Source organism: Callorhinus ursinus, unplaced genomic scaffold (assembly GCF_003265705.2).
Source record: "Callorhinus ursinus isolate GAN/ISIS: 27379988/994484 unplaced genomic scaffold, GSC_fseal_2.0 scaffold21, whole genome shotgun sequence".
In the NCBI taxonomy this organism is placed as follows: domain Eukaryota; kingdom Metazoa; phylum Chordata; class Mammalia; order Carnivora; family Otariidae; genus Callorhinus; species Callorhinus ursinus.
In genome coordinates this window covers 16,476,553-16,493,617 of record NW_027397083.1, presented here as the reverse complement: position 1 = coordinate 16,493,617, position 17,065 = coordinate 16,476,553, and the positions used below count along the sequence as shown (strand labels likewise).

General features: G+C 36.7%; 1 protein-coding gene across 3 annotated transcripts in view; it reads right to left on the bottom strand.

Annotated features, from left to right (window-relative positions):
- Positions 1-17,065, bottom strand: part of CCDC73 (coiled-coil domain containing 73) — a 181,735-nt gene that overhangs the window by 150,322 nt on the left and 14,348 nt on the right. The window lies entirely within an intron of this gene.

Below are 17,065 nucleotides of genomic sequence, written 5' to 3'. Positions count from 1 at the left end.
GCAGAGCTCCCAGGTATCGGAGCGGGGAAGCCGGCTGCAGAGACGAAGCCGAGGCACGGGCTCTCAGCTCGGGGTGGCCATAAACTGTGATCCGCAGCACAGTCAGGCCACTGCTCCTCCAGCAGGGACCCAACAAGCGGCAGATCCGGGGAGGCTCCCCTTCCTCCCCCGGGGAGGAGCGGCGCAGGAGCGCACCGCAGGGATCTGCTGGGTTTGGAACTCCACACGGGTCGTGTGCCAGAGATAGAAACACTCAGTCACAGGCCGGGTGAGCACAGAGAGCGGCCAGAGACTGGGGAGATGGGAGTGACTGACTGCTTTTCTCTGGGGGCGGGGCCCCAAGTTCTCAGCTCCTCCGGGGCAGAGATTAGGAGGCTGCCATTTTCACTCTCCTCCTCCAAAGCTGTACGGAAACCTTGCAAGGAACAAAAGCTCCTGAGAGCAAAACCAAGCAGATTACTTACCCCGGCCGGCCAGAGCAGGGCAATTCCGCCTCCGGCAAAGACATTTGGGAACCACAGCAACAGGCCCCTCCCCAGATCAGCAAGAACAGCCACCCAAGACCAAGTTTACCGATCAATGAGAACAACAGAACTCCGGCACTAGGGGAATACTGCACATAGAATTCATGGCTTTTTTCCCAGGATTCTTTAGTCTTTCAAAGTTAATTTTTTAAATTTTTTTCTTTTTCTATTTTTTTAATTTTTCTTTTTCCCTTTTCAACCAACATCTTATCAAGCCCTTTTTAAAAAAATCTTTTTTATTTTTCATTTCTAGAGTCACATTCTATCCCTTCACTGTAGTTAAACTTATTTTTGGTATGTATATATAGTTGTTCTCTCCTTAAAATTTTGGGATACAGTTTCTTCTAACAGACCAAAATATACCCCAAATCTCTAGCATATGGCTTTGTTCTAGTCTCCTGCCTGATCACATTCTCTCCCCCCCTTTTTTTTAAATTTCTCTTCTTTCTTTTTTCAACCAACTTATCAATTCCTTTTATAAAATCTTTTATAATTTTCATCTTTATAGTCATACTCCATCACTTCATCGTATTTACCCTTATTTTTGTACATATATAAGTTTTTCCTTCTAAAATTTTGGGAGGCAGTTTCTTTTAACAGACCAAATTACACCCAAAATCTAGTGTGTGGCACTGATCTATTCACCAGCCTGATCACATTGCATCATATTCTTTTTTGGTTTTTGTTCTTTTACTTTTTCTTTCTTTTTTTGCTCTTTTCTTTCTTTCCCTTTCTTTTCCCCTAGTTTCAGGTCTCTTCTGATTTGTTTATTGTATATTTTTCTGGGGTCATTGTTATCCTGTTACCATTTTGTTCTCTCATTCATCTATTTTCCTCTGGACAAAATTGACAAGATGGAAAAACTCACCTCAAAAAAAAGAACAAGAGGCAGTACCAACTGCCAGGGACCTAATCAATATGGACATTAGTAAGATGTTGGAACTAGAGTTCAGAATGACGATTATAAAGATACTAGCTGAGCTTGAAAAAAGCATGGAAGATACTAACAAACCCTTTCTGGAGAAATAAAAGAACTAAAATCTAACCAATTTGAAATCAAAAAGGCTATTAATAAGGTGCAATTAAAAATGGAGGCTCTAACTGCTAGGTTAAATGAGGCAGAAGAGAGAATTAATGATATAGAAGACCAAATGATAGAGAATAAAGAAGCTGAGAAAAAGAGAGACAAACAACTACTGGATCACGAGGGCAGAATTCGAGAGGTAAGTGATATCATAAGATGAAACAATATTAGAACAATTGGGATCCCAGAAGAAGAAGAAAGAGAGAGGGTGGCAGAAGGTATATTGGAGTAAATTATAGCAGAGAACTTCCTAATTTGAGGAAGGAAACAGGCATCAAAATCCAGGACGCACAGAGAATCCCTCTCAAAATCAATAAAAATAGGTCAACACCCTAACATCTAATAGTAAAACATACAAGTCTCAGAGACAAAGAGAAAATCATGAAAGCAGCTCGAGACAAGAGGTCTGTAACCTACAATGGTAGAAACATTAGATTGACAACAGACCTATCCACAGAGACCTGGCAGGCCAGAAAGGACTGGCATGATATATTCAGAGCACTAAACAAGAAAAATATGCAGCCAAGAATACGATATCCAGCTAGGCTGTCATTGAAAATAGAAGGAGAGATAAAAAGCTTCCAGGACAAACAAACATTAAAGAATTTGCAAACACGAAACCAGCCCTACAAGAAATATTGAAAAGGGTCCTCTAAGCAAAGAGAGACCCCAAAAGTAACATAGACCAGAAAGGAACAGAGACAATATACAGTACCAGTCACCTTACAGGCAATACAATGGCCCTAAATTAATATCTTTCAACAGTTACCCTGAATGTAAATGGGGAAAATGCCCCAATCAAAAGACACAGGCTATCAGATTGGATTAAAAAACAAGACCCATCGATATGCTATCTGCAAGAGACTCATTTTAGACCAAAGACACCTCCAGATTGAAAGTGAGGGGGTGAGAAACAATTTACCATGCTAACGGACATCAAAAGAAAGCTGGGTGGCAATCCTTATATCAGACAAATTAGATTTTAAACAAAAGACTATAATAAGGGATGAGGAAGGACACTATATCATACTTAAAGGGTCTATCCAACAAGAAGATCTAACAATTGTAAATATCTATGCCCTAACATGGAAGCAGCCAATTATATAAGCCAATTAATAACAAAATCAAAGAAACACATCAACAACAATACAATAATAGTAGGGGACTTTAATACCCCCTTACTGAAATGGACAGATCATCTAAGCAAAAGATCAACAAGGAAATAAAGACTTTAAATGAAACACTGGACCAAATGGACTTCACAGATATATTCAGAACATTCCATCCCAAAGCAACGGAATACACATTCTTCCCTAGTGCCCATGGAACATTCCCCAGAATAGATCACATCCTAGGTCACAAATCAGGTCTCAACCAGTACCAAAAGATTGGGATTATTCCCTGCATATTTTCAGATCACAGTGCTTTGAAACTAGAACTCAATCACAAAAGGAAAGTCAGAAAGAACTCAAATACATGGAGGCTAAAGAGCATCCTACTAAAGAATGAGTGGGTCAACCAGGAAATTAAAGAAGAACTTAAAAAATTCATGAAAACAAATGAAAATGAAAACACAACTGTTCAAAATCTTTGGGATGCAGTAAAGGCGGTCCTAATAGGAAAGTATATAGCAATACAAGCCTTTCTCAAGAAACAAGAAAGGTCTCAAATACACAACCTAACCCTACACCTAAAGGAGCTGGAGAAAGAACGGCAAATAAAGCCTAAACCTAGCAGAAGAAGAGAAATAATAAAGATCAGCGCAGAAATCCATGAAATAGAAACCAAAAGAACAGTAGAACAGATCAATGAAACTAGGAGGTGGGTCTTTGAAAGAATTAATAAGACTGATAAACCCCTGGCCAGACTTAACAAAAAGAGAAATGACCCAAATAAATAAAATCATGAATGAAAGAGGAGAGATCACAACCAACACCAAAGAAATACAAACAATTATAAGAACATATTATGAGCAAATATATGCCAGCAAATTAGATAATCTGGAAGAAATGGATGCATTCCTAGAAATGTATAAACTACCAAAACTGAACCAGGAAGAAATAGAAAACCTGAACAGACCCATACCCACTAAGGAAATTGAAGCAGTCATCAAAAATCTCCCAACCAAGAGCCCAGGGCCAGATAGTTTCCCAGGAGAATTCTACCAAACATTTAAAGAAGAATTAATACCTGTTCTTCTGAAACTGTTCCAAAATATAGAAATGGAAGGAAAACTTCCAAACTCACTTTATGAGGCCACCATTACCTTGATCCCCAAATCAGACAAAGACCCCATCAAAAAGGAGAATTACTGACCAATATCCCTGATGAACATGGATGTAAAAATGCTCACCAAAATACTAGCCAATAGGATCCAACAGTACATTAAACGGATTATTCACCACGACCAAGTGCAATTCATCCCTGGGCTGCAAGGTTGGTTCAACATCTGCAAATCAATCAGTGTGATATAATACATTAATAAAAGAAAGAACAAGACCGTATGATCCTCTCAATAGATGCAGAAAAAGCATTTGGCAAAGTGCAGTATCCTTTCTTGATTAAAACTCTTCACAGTGTAGGGATAGAGGGTACACACCTCAATATCATAAAGGCCATCTATGAAAAACCCACAGCGAATATCATTCTCAATGGGGAAAAACCAAGAGCTTTCCCCCCAAGGTCAGGAACACGGCAGGGATGTCCACTCTCACCACTGCTATTTAACATAGTATTAGAAGTCCTAGCCACAGCAATCAGACAAAAAAAAGAAAGAAAAGTCATCCGAATCAGCAAAGAAGTCAAACTCTCACTCTTTGCAGATGATATGATACTTTATGTGGAAAACCCAAAAGACTTCACCCCAAAATTGCTAGAACTTATACAGGAATTCAGTAAAGTGGCAGGATATAAAATCAATGCACAGAAATCAATGGCATTCCTATACACAAACAACAATACAGAAGAAAGAGAAATTAAGGAGTTGATCCCATTTACAATTGCACCCAAAACCATAAGATACCTAGGAATAAATCTAACAAAAGAGGCAAAGAATCTGTACTCAGAAAACTATAAAATACTCATGAAAGAAATTGAGGAAGACACAAAGAAATGGAAAAACGTTCCATGCTCATGGATTGGAAGAACAAATATTGTGAAGATGTCAATGCTACCTAGCGCAATCTACAATTTAATGCAATCCCTATCAAAATACCATCCACTTTTTTCAAAGAAATGGAACAAATAATCCTAAAATTTGTATGGAACCAGAAAAGACCCCGAATAGCCAGAGGAATGTTGAAAAAGAAAAACAAAGCTGGTTGCAGCACAATTCCGAACTTCAAGCTCTATTACAAAGCTGTAATCATCAGGACAGTATGGTACTGGCACAAAACCAGACACATAGATCAATGGAACAGAATAGAGAGCCCAGGAATGGATCCCCAACTCTATGGTCAACTAATCTTCGACAAAGCAGGAAAGAATGTCCAGTGGAAAAAAGACAGTCTCTTCAACAAATGGTGTTGGGAAAATTGGACAGCCACATGCAGGAGAATGAAACTGGACCATTTCCTTACACCACACCCAGAAATAAACTCAAAATGGATGAAAGACCTAAATGTGAGACAAGAGTCCATCAAAATCCTAGACAACACAAGCAGCAACCTCTTCAACCTCAGCCACAGCAACTTCTTCCTAGAAACATCGTCAAAGGCAAGGGAAGCAAGGGCAAAAATGAACTATTGGTACTCCATAAAAAGTGTTCGCGGGGCACCTGCGTGGCTCAGTCGTTAAGCGTCTGCCTTTGGCTCAGGTCATGATCCCAGGGTCCTGGAATTGAGTCCTGCATCGTGTTCCCTGCTATGCAGGAAGCCTGCTTCTCCCTTTCCCACTCTCCCTGCTTGTGTTCCCTCTCTCACTGTGTCTCCCTCTCTGTCAAATAAATAAATAAAATCTTTTAAAAAAAAAAGATAAAAAGCTTTTGCACACCAGAGGAAACAGTCAACAAAACCAAACAACTGACAGAATGGGAGAAGATATTAGCAAATAACATATCAGATAAAGGGCTAGTATCCAAAAATCTATAAAGAACTTACCAAACTCAACACCCAAAGAACAAATAATCCAATCAAGAAATGGGCAGAAGACATGAACAGACATTTTTCCAAAGAAGACATCCAAATGGCCAACAGACACATGAAAAAGTGTTCAACGTCGCTCGGCATCAGGGAAATCCAAATCAAAACGTCAGTGAGATACCACCTCACACCAGTCAGAATGGCTAAAATTAACAAGTCAGGAAACAAGAGATGTTGGCGGGGATGTGGCGAAAGGGGAACCCTCCTACACTGTTGGTGGGAATGCAAGCTGGTGCAGCCATTCTGGAAAACAATATGGAGGTTTCTCAAAAAGTTGAAAATAGAGCTACCGTACGACCCAGCAGTTGCATTACTGGGTATTTACCCCAAAGATACAAATGTAGTGATCTGAAGGGGTACATGCACCCCAATGTTTATAGCAGCAATGTCCACAATAGCCAAACTATGGAAAGAGCCAAGATGTCCATGGACAAAGAAGATATGGTATGTATACATACACACACACACACACACACACACACACACACACACACACACACACACTGGAATATTATGCAGCCATCAAAAAGAATGAAATCTTGCCATTTGCAACGATGTGGATGGAACTAGAGGGCATTATGCTAAGCGAAATAAGTCAATCAGAGAAAGACATGTATCATATGATCTCACTGATATGAGGAATTCTTAATCTCTGGAAACAAATTGAGGGTTGCTGGAATGGTGGGGGGTGGGAGGGATGGGGTGGCTGGGTGATAAACATTAGGGAGGGTATGTGCTATGGTGAGTGCTGTGAATTGTGTAAGACTGATGAATCACAGACCTGTACCTCTGAAACAAATAATACATTATATGTTTAAAAAAAAAAAAAGAAGTTAGTAGGAAGGGAAAACCAAAGAGGGGGAAATTGGAGGGGGACACAAACCATGAGAGACTGTGGACTCTGAGAAAAAAACTGAGGGTCTAGAGGGGAGGGGAGTGGGGGGATGAGTTAGCCTGGTGATGGGTATTAAAGAGGGCACGTATTGAATGGAGCACTGGGTGTTATACGCAAACAATGAATCATGGAACACTACATCAAAAACTAATGATGTAATGTATGGTCATTAACATAACATAAAAAAACAAAACAAAAAACAAACAAACAAAAAATAATATTACCTACTTTTTTGGATGATTATGAGAGTCAATTGGAGGTTTCTCAATAAGCATAAAGCTCTGGATGCATAGCAAATACCCAGTATCTTTAATCACATGTGTTAACCGGTATCTCTGATGACCACATTTGAACCACAGTAACGCCACAATAGAAGGATATTTTCCATTAGGGAGGCCTCCCAAATATCACAGTTCATGGATAATTGCCTACTATACTAACATTTATTGTTCTCTCTTCCTCTGGTATGATTGCTATATGGAATATCTACCTATTCCAATATTCTGTTTATAAAGAGTTACTAATATCATAAATGCACAACCAGTTTTCAAGCACGGTAAAATGTGCTTGATAACAGGACACATCAACCATAATTTAATCTTGTTTAATGAGTCAAAATGTTTGTCATCGTCTTGATATCTCTCAGTCTTCATTAATATCACCTGTGATATTGGTGTAACTGTGATGATACTGGTTAGTGTGACATGACGTTGTTATCACTATGAAGAAGTTATAGAAGATCAAGGAGAACATTTTATACCAAAATATAAAAACAAGTGACAAACATCAATAATATTTAATAGGCCTACATATATACAGAATTCTTCCCAACAAAAATTCACTCTACTTTATAAAGTTTTTCTAACAAAAAATTCCTAGTGATTGGTATGCTAAAGTTTCTGAACCACTCTATAATAATTACTGCTGTAATAACTACTCTGTGCCTATCACAGCTTCAGATCATCCCTTTTTCCTGAAACTTTATTTACCATAACAAATTCTGATCCTACTTTGTCTTCACCAGTAGACTAATACACTAAATCACATGAACCTCCTATTGAATATTAATGATCACTTTTAATTAGGTTCATATGATTCTTTAATCAAATCAGTTTCATGAGAAAACAGATAAAACTGAATTTTTACACATTTAACTTAAGAACTAGACATTGAATTTTGTAATTTGCCATTAGATTATGGCTATCCTGTGTTGCCATGACCCAAATAGTATCCATTAATTGATTCTACTAGATATTATAATGTGACATAATGCTATAGATTTATCTTTATATTTGTAGATTAGCTTCTAGTTATGACTGACTCTTTAATTCAAGTATGACCTAAAAGTCCATTATGTGACCATTTTATGGGTAAATCACTAGATACGGCATTCTTGTCAAATTGAAGATATCATTTCTGGTATCTCTTCTCTTCATGGTCACAAATTCACTAACTAGAGCTGCTTATAACACCAGAAAGGAGCAGGGGATTTGAATCAGCTTCATGTTCACACTGACAGTCAATTGACCCAGAATGGAGTTACCTTTTGCCTAGGGCTTCAAATTCTAAAACTATTCGTCTCTTCTCTAAGCCAAGTATTTTCCCAGAAATGGTGTATATGAGTTTCTCAGAGCCTACTGCACTTTCTTCCCTCTTCTTTCATACTGTGGTTAAAGATTTAATCCATAACTTCAAAACAAGGGTTTACTTAAGCCCTATCTGTGTTGAATACCTTTGATGCATGAAGTAGGGATATTCTTCACTGAGTTTTTACATTGAGATTAAAAAAAAAAAAGATCCCCACTTGTGCTAAATAATGTTGTGGAATGTTAATCACTGCCCACCCTCTTCTTCCTCCAGAACTAATTATAGAATATAGATAAGACATCTACCTGTTTTTCCCTCACTCAAATTGGGAGATAAGGCAGTAGATGCAGAAACAAACCATCTTAAGAGGACAGAAAAAAAATTTTAATCAGGAAAAAATAGTTCTGTTCTTGCAACCCTGGATATACCAACTCAAACTTAAAGAAACTTTTTTCTGAAAGAAGGCATTTCCATCACCCAACCTGAACGACAGCCTTCTCCCAATACTCTGGCCTAAGCTTAAAGTGAAACAATGAGGCAGTTACCCAGATAATTAATTCCATTTTCCCTCCAATTCTCTTCAGTTGCTAATGTAGACATATTTTCAACATCTTATTTTATTCCACTCATGTTAATGCTATTTAAACTTTTATATGATGTTCATAAATAGGTAATACCATTTATATACCTATAGACTGCTTAGAGACTTTTCAAGGACATAGACTTCCTTCATTTCAATCGCAGTAAAACTTCATGACATTTATAGGAATTCCACGTAAGTAGGAAAAGGATGAAAGAGCTCTTAAAACATATACTGCTATAAAATACACTAAAATGCTTGTTGGGCCCCTTTAGTCATAGAGTTCAGTAAGTCAAATCAAGTGTACTAAACTGCATCCAAAACATGGATCTGAGTTAAATAACAAAATAAAGCACAAGGCCAACTTGAAGTAATTTTCTGAAAAAAATTCTTCACATAAAATTTATCTAACATAGAAATTTGTGTTCTGGCCAAATGTGGCTTGAAACATCCTTGTTAAGTCAGGTAGGAACAATTTCACAAGACCTAGCAAGAGAGACATGAACCAGTCCTGGGGGGAAAAAATTGTACTATTTTTCAGTTAATTTCTACATCTTTAGGCCTTTACCCCTCTACCCCTCACCTTTCCCCCACCCTGCCCTGAGCCACCGCAGGCTGCTCTGTGGAGACTCACTGGAGCTGACCACTATTACACAGGCTCTAAGACTGCCCAAGAGTACCATTAAAGAATTTTAGGGCGAGAAGGAAAGAAAATCCTCAATTTCAACTATAATTCTGATGGTAAGGCCAGAAAATTCAAATAATTTTCCCAAGGTCACATAAGCTAATATTAATTCCAAATCTGTGGTTCATTCTGTGGCCTGCTCAGGGTCTGACTCATTTTTGGAAAATCATCTTTTCTTCTTATGAAATAGTAAACTACTTTGACCCAAGATAATGATAATGTTTAATTCACATTGCCCTATGTGAACTTCCTAATATGTATATAATTTATGCTGTGAACCGAAAACCAGTTACAGGTTAAAAATTCAACTTTATTTCCCTTACTGATGGTAGCTATTTATTTAAGCCAAAAGAGCTTAAGATAACATTTGAATTCCTATTGGTTTGTATTAAAATAGAGGAGAAATCAGCAAAAGCATGGAGGAAAAAAGCTAGTCTTCCGAGTAGACTTTTTCCAGGCAGAAGCCCTCACCCACCCCCACTCCCCAGGTTTGAATCACAGAGCTGGACATTGAAGCAGAATGGTTGGGACATCTTCAGGACAGTATGAATGGTAGAGCCAGAGCAGCATGAGGAAGAAAGAAGGCACAACAGAGAGCTCTGATTTGGTAGGTCTAATGTGGGGCTGAAAGCTGGTAAAATTTGAAAAGCGCCTCCCCCCACCCATTTGATTCTGGAACTAACCCTTTGTTCCCAGTACTTCCGGATATGCAAATAAAGAAAAATCTCTGGACCTATGAAAATATTCTGAAATTCAAAAGTAAGAAACGACCATAGAAAAGGGGGTCAACATTTTCCATAAAGGGCCAAATCACAAGTATCTTGGGTTTTCCAAGCCATATAGTCTGTGGCAACAAGAGAGTGCTGCATTGTATGTGGCAGGAAAGCAGCTACTGTAACCTCTACACTGCAAAAGCAGCCAGAGATGCTATGGAAATCAAAGTGGCTGTGTTACAATAACATTTTATTTACAAAAACCGGCCCCTGAGAGCTGTAGTTTGCCTACCCTTGACCTAGAATCGTCAGAGAGATGGCTCACTCTAAATTCGCCTCAAAAACGAGAGAAAAGTCTAGAAAATTTTCTGATTCTTATTCCCAATAAGGTCCAAGACTACATTGCATTTATGAGATCAAAATAAACATTCTTAAAAATGAAACAATTTGAGAATAGAAAAGAATGGATTTAAAACATGATCATCAAATTTAAAACTGCACTGAAAGCGGGACACAACAAAAGTTGGAAGCAGAATTCGTAAAGTAGGAAGTGAACTTAGAAATTTAACCAAAATAAAGAGATAAAGGATAAAGGAAAGAAAAATATGAGAATAAGGAATACACGCATGGAAGAAAGAGATATTGAATAAAAATTCCCAAAAGGAAAGGTAACATATGGGAGAGAAGGAATAATCAATGAAATGAAAAACATCTTTCTAAGTTGATAATATAACATTAGTGGGGAGTAGGGCACATATCAGGTGAAACCAGATATGTGCCGATAAATTGTTGAAGCTGAGTAATGACTACTTTTCCTTCTTTTTCTTTTTTTAAAGATTTTAGAGGGAGGGTGGGGGAGAGGCAGAAGCAGGCTCCCTGCTGACGGTAAGGGTCCTAGGACCCTGAGATCATAACTCCAGCCAAGGCAGATGCCCAACCGACTGAGCCATCCAGGCGCCCTGAATACTGTTCATTCTATGTTTGTAGGATAAGAACTATTTTTTTCCATTTTTGTAAATTTTGTAAATTTCAATAAGAAACAGAATTTTAAGTCATTATGAGTTTTTAATAATTATGATAAATACATGTTGATTTCTTAATTGTCAAAATAAAGCACAAAGAAGAAATCGAACCTATAATCCCATGACCCAGATGTTACCCCATTAGTATTTTCATTGTCTATCCTTTTAGTGCTTTTTTTCTACCCAGATTTATGTTTATAAAATTAAGATCATTTTATACATACTGCTTTATATCTTGCCTTTCCTTGCTTGCTATAATGGAAATATTTTCAATCTATGATTCCATTTTAATTTTATTGATTAAATAAAGGTCCAGTAGAAAATATGTGTTTGGCATTATTCTAAAGGCCATACACACAGAATTCTTAGGATTTTGCAACTAGGCTTCAACTAATATAGTAGAAAAAATTTTTAATTTAATACAAAACTTAAACATCTTAAGTGTATAGGACAACTCAGTGATTAAAATAAGGTGTCTTGAACAGAAGGAAGATTAAGGAAATCTATGCTCGTGTGTGCAAGCTATTGAAATCAACTCTGGCTAACATAAGCAGAAAAAGAATTTGTTGGAAGGGAATTGAGCAGCTCACAAAATCGATGAGAAGCCTGGAGGAGATTCAAAAAAGGGACAAACGCCAAGGAAGCCTGAACAGCAGGAGCCACAACCCAGACAAAACCAGAGGAGCAGGTTACTTAGGACGCTGAGAAGAGTCACACCACAGACACAACTGACATCAGACACTTAACACCATTGTAGATTCCTGTTGTCTTTGCTGTTACAGGTAATTCCTAAATTGTTTCTTTTTTTTTTCTTTTAAGATTTTTGTTTATTTATTTGACAGAGAGAAACACAGAGGGAACACAAGCAGGGGGAGTGGGAGAGGGAGAAGCAGGCTTTCCGCTAAGCAGGGAGACTGATGCGGGGCTCTGTCCCAGGACCCTGGGATCGTGACCGGAGCCGAAGGCAGACGCTTAACGACTGAGCCACCCAGGCGCCCCTCCTAAATTGTTTCTGCATCTGTGTGTTACTCCCTCAGGATTCAAACCCCTGAGCTGAAGTGCCAAATTCTGGATCTTAGATAAAGTGTCCTTACCCTGGCTGCCCCAAGCTTGGGAAAGGGAAAATCATCCCTCTTTTGGAAGGCAGGTCCTTGCATCCCACTACGGTTACACACAATAGGGAATTGCCCCTCAATAAGAAGTGGATGGGGGAGGAATATATGAGAGGAAGAGAATATAATATATATACATAATATATGAAATATTGCATGTGTATATATATATATATAGAGAGAGAGAGAGATCTAGTCTTAAAATTCATGACAAAAAATGGCTATATGATCATGACTTACTCTTCGACTTTTAATATTCTCCTCTAAATTATGAGAGTAATATTTGTTCCTACTAGCTTCATTAATATGTTGTAAAGATAAATGATTTAATATCTGCTAACTACCCTGAACACCTTAGGGAAAGAATGCATTATAGATACAAGCGATTTTAATTAGCAAAACTATAATTAGTAGAGTTCATAATATCTGCTGTGTTTCAGACATTGATAACACTCAATAAATGGTACAAAGTCAAAGATACTGGAAGGTGTCGGCAGGCATTTTGCTCTAACTACATTACTATATATAAACTAAGTTTTAAAACTGCACTAATTTTTAGTTAACTTTTTAAACTTTGTTTATATAAAATACAGTTCTAGGGCTTGGGATTGGAGAGGGGAAGAAAGATGCATAGACTGTTCAGTTGGTTGGATCTGTTACATTAATTTCACAATCTGTGAAGGAGTGGATTGTCCCTTGAATGGTAATGGAAAATTAGTTTCTTTATTTCTTCATTAAGACTGTGGGAGGAAAATTAATACTCACTTTGGCTTTTCCAAATTAATAGAATATATCTTTATTAAAATGATGAATGTACATGCCTACTTTCTTTTTGGTTGAGAGGCTCTCTAACTCATAGAATGACTGAACTTAAAGCTGAACCTTAGAAATCATCTTGTTAAGGAAACTGAGATCCAGTGAGACTAAATTAGTAACCCAAGGTCACACAACTAATTAAGGAACTAGCAAAACTAGAAACTTGGGTCTCTGACTCTTAATCCAGTGCTCTTCCAAATTCATCAAGCCACTTAAAGGAGAAGAAAAGAAAATTCCTTTATTATGCCTTTTCACATTGTTAGTGTATGTAATGTTTTCAGTTCCTATGCCCCAAGGAGTAGTAATCTCCTGTGCAAAACATCCAAAGAAAATATGTACCTTTTCCCAATTTTCTTTTTGTGAGATTCATATGGAAAGAAATACAATCCCTATCTTGAAAAGGCCAACCTTGGGCAAAACTCTGAAGTCCCGTCTCTCTTTGATCCCTCTCTTCTCCATTTGATACTCCTCCACAAACCGGGTTCCCAATTAACTCTTTCCCGTCCCCACTGTCTTTCTTGACGAAAACCTCTCGGAAATTTTACTACACTATTTCATACATAAACAGCGTGTTTGATACACACCCGTGCACCCACCTGGGTGCACCCACTACTTATTTTAGGAAATAAAGCACACCATTGGTGTATCACCTCTTCTGTATCCTTCCTTTAATTCATCTTCTTACCCATGCACAGAAGTAACCTACCAGTCTCCCGCCATTTCTTCCTTTTCTATCATTTCTTTGGTTTTCTTTACAGTTTTCTTACATGTGACTGTACCCTTATTCAGTACATTGTCTAGTTTGTACATGCTTTTAAACTTTATGCAATTTGCATAAACATAATGTTCCTATAACTTTTTTTCATTCAACATTTCATTTGTTAAAAATTGTTTTATGTTACCTTAATGTACAGTTAACCTTTAAACAACATGAGTTTGAACTGTGTAGGTCCTCTTATATGCACACTTTTTTTTATAAATACAGTACAGTAAAATGTATTTTCTCTTATGATTTTCTAAATAACATTTTTCCTTTCTCTAGCTTACTTTAGGTATGTAATACATAGAACATACGAAATATGTATTAATTGACTGTTTACGTATTGTTAAGGCTTCTGGTCAACAGTAGGCTATTAGGAGTTAAGTTTTTGGAGAGTCCAAAGTTATGTGTAGATTTTTGACTACAGGGGAGAGGGGGGTGTCACCCCAACTCTGTGTTATTCAAGGGTCAATTGTATCTCTTTTCAGTGCTGTATTGTACGGCATTAGGTGAACATACCAAAATGTATTTATCCATTCTTCTATTGATGACCAACTCAATTTTTTTACTATTACAAACAAAACTGCCAAGAATATTCTTGTACCTCTATCTTATTGCATGGGGACAAAGGTACTCCAGTAGTGGAACCACTGAGTGGGAAATTTATAAGCATCTTCAAATTTGAGATATTGACAAATTGTCTTCTGGATTTATTTTTACTGATTTTACTCTTCCTAACAGTGATCATGAGTTTCCATAGATCTTGCTTGGAACTTGGAAGTGTAAGATTTTTTTTTTCATGGCTTCCAATCAGATAATAGTTTTAATTTATATTTCTCTTATTAATAATATTGAGCATGTTGTCAGAGATTTATTGGCCATTCTGATTTCCTCTGAACATTTTTATTGGGTTGTTTGTCCTTGTCTTAGTGATTTGAAAAAAATTGTTAAAATACCAATTGTTGGTCAATTATCTATTTTGAAAATACTCCTTCTCGTGAGTTGTCTTTTCAAAATTTTTCATTATGTCTTTTGCTGAAAACATTATTTTATTTCATTTATCAATATTCTTCTCTGAGGATGTGTTTTTTGTGTCTTGCTTAAGAAATCCTTCCCTTCCTTGATGTGATGATCATGATATGTTCCTTGATATTCTTCTACATGTATTTCTCAATGTTTTAAACTTTGGTTTTTATGTGTAAATCTTCAAACAGCTTAACATTTATTTTCAGGCATCATACGAGACTGAATTTTTTCTTCATATGGATAACAGTGTCCCAGTACCATTTAATGAAGAGTGCTTTTTATCCTTATGATTTGCAATGATGTATCTATTTATATATTAAGTCATAAAGTTCCCATGTTTCTGTTGCTGGCCTCTAGATTCTGTTCCATTGATCTATTAGTTTAATATCACACTCTCTTAATCACTATAGCTTTATAGGTCATGTGATAATCTGGTAGAACAACTGTCCTTCTACCATATTCTCCTTGAGATGTATCTTGGTTATTCTTGGACCTCTGCTTTTCCAAATCAATTTTAGAATCATTTTGTCAAGTATCCATAAATAATCCTGTTGGAATTCTTATTGTATGGTACTGAATTAGATTCTATTAGGGAGAACTGAATCTTTCTAACCTTGAATATATTATTTCTTTTCATTTATTTAGGCCTTCTTTGATTTCTCAATAACATTTTATAATTTTCCCCATAAAGTTTATGTACCTCCTTAGTTAGATTTATTTCTGAATCTACTTCTATATGGAATACATTATATTTTGCTCTGAAAGTCAACATACAAAATTAAGTTATGCCAAATGGCTTTAACCAGGAACTGCAAATTCAATTATCTATGGAGCCAAGTTAAAAAAAAAAAAATCAATGTGGAACCAGACCAAAGTATAAGACTTTAGAAGAAGATGAAAATTATAGGGTCCCTACTCCACTATGACTTATTGTTGCCCAATATTACCAGAACTTCCAAATAGTCCAGGCTTGCTAGAAATTTCCTGATTTTTAAAACATTGTGTGGGCTACCAGCTTCAATCATCTTCAGGTGACTTAAAATAGAGAACGATGAGTGACATATCAGGTTTCAGTCAGCAAGTGAGAGCAGAAAGGAAAACAAGCCATGATAGTGGCTATAATTAAAAAAGAGACAATAACAAGTGTTAGCAAAAAAGTAGAAAAATTGGAATCCATTGCTAGTAGGAATGTAAAGTGGTGTAGCTGCTTTGGAATACACTTTGGTAGTTCCACAAAAAGTTAAACATAAAGTATGAACAATAATATTGCATTGTAATTATCAAACTTGATAAGACACCAGATCTTGGTTATTCCTACCTCAAAAAAGAAGTGATAATTATGTGATGCAGTAGAGGTGCTAACTATTGCTCCAATGGGAATATTATTACAATATATAAATGCATCAAATCTAAATGTTGTACACCTTAAATTTACGTAATGTTTTATGTCAAACATAATTCAATAATAAAAAGAAAGCTAGGGGAGAAAAGTTAAACACAGAGTTACCATATCACCCAGAAAGTCCACTTCTAGATATATGCCCTGAAAAAGTGGAAACACAGTCCACACAAAAACTTGTAAACAAATGTTTATTGCAACATTAGTCACAAAAGTTTAAAAAGTGGAAACAACCCAAACGTCCATCAAATGATTAATGGATAAATAAAATATGGCATATCTACACAGGGGAATATTATTTGGCCATATAAAGAGATGAGGTATGTACTGATATATGCTACAACATGGACGAATCTTGACAACATTATTCTAAGTGAAAGAAGCCAGTCACAGAGGGCTACATACTGTATGATTTTATTTATATGAAATATCCAGAATAGGTAAACTCATAGAGACAGAAAGTAGATTAGTAATTTCCAGGGGATGGAGAGAAGGAAACTGGGGAGTAACTGTTAATGGTATGGGGTTTATTTGGGGGGTGGTAAAAAATGTTGCAGAATGAAATAGTTGGGATATTTTTTTAACCTTGTGAAAATACTAAGAACATTGAACTGCACATATTAAAAAGATGAATTTTGTGGTTTATAAATTATATCTTCATTTCAAATGTTTTAACAGAAAGAAAGAAAGAAAGAAAGAAAGAAAGAAAGAAAGAAAGAAAGA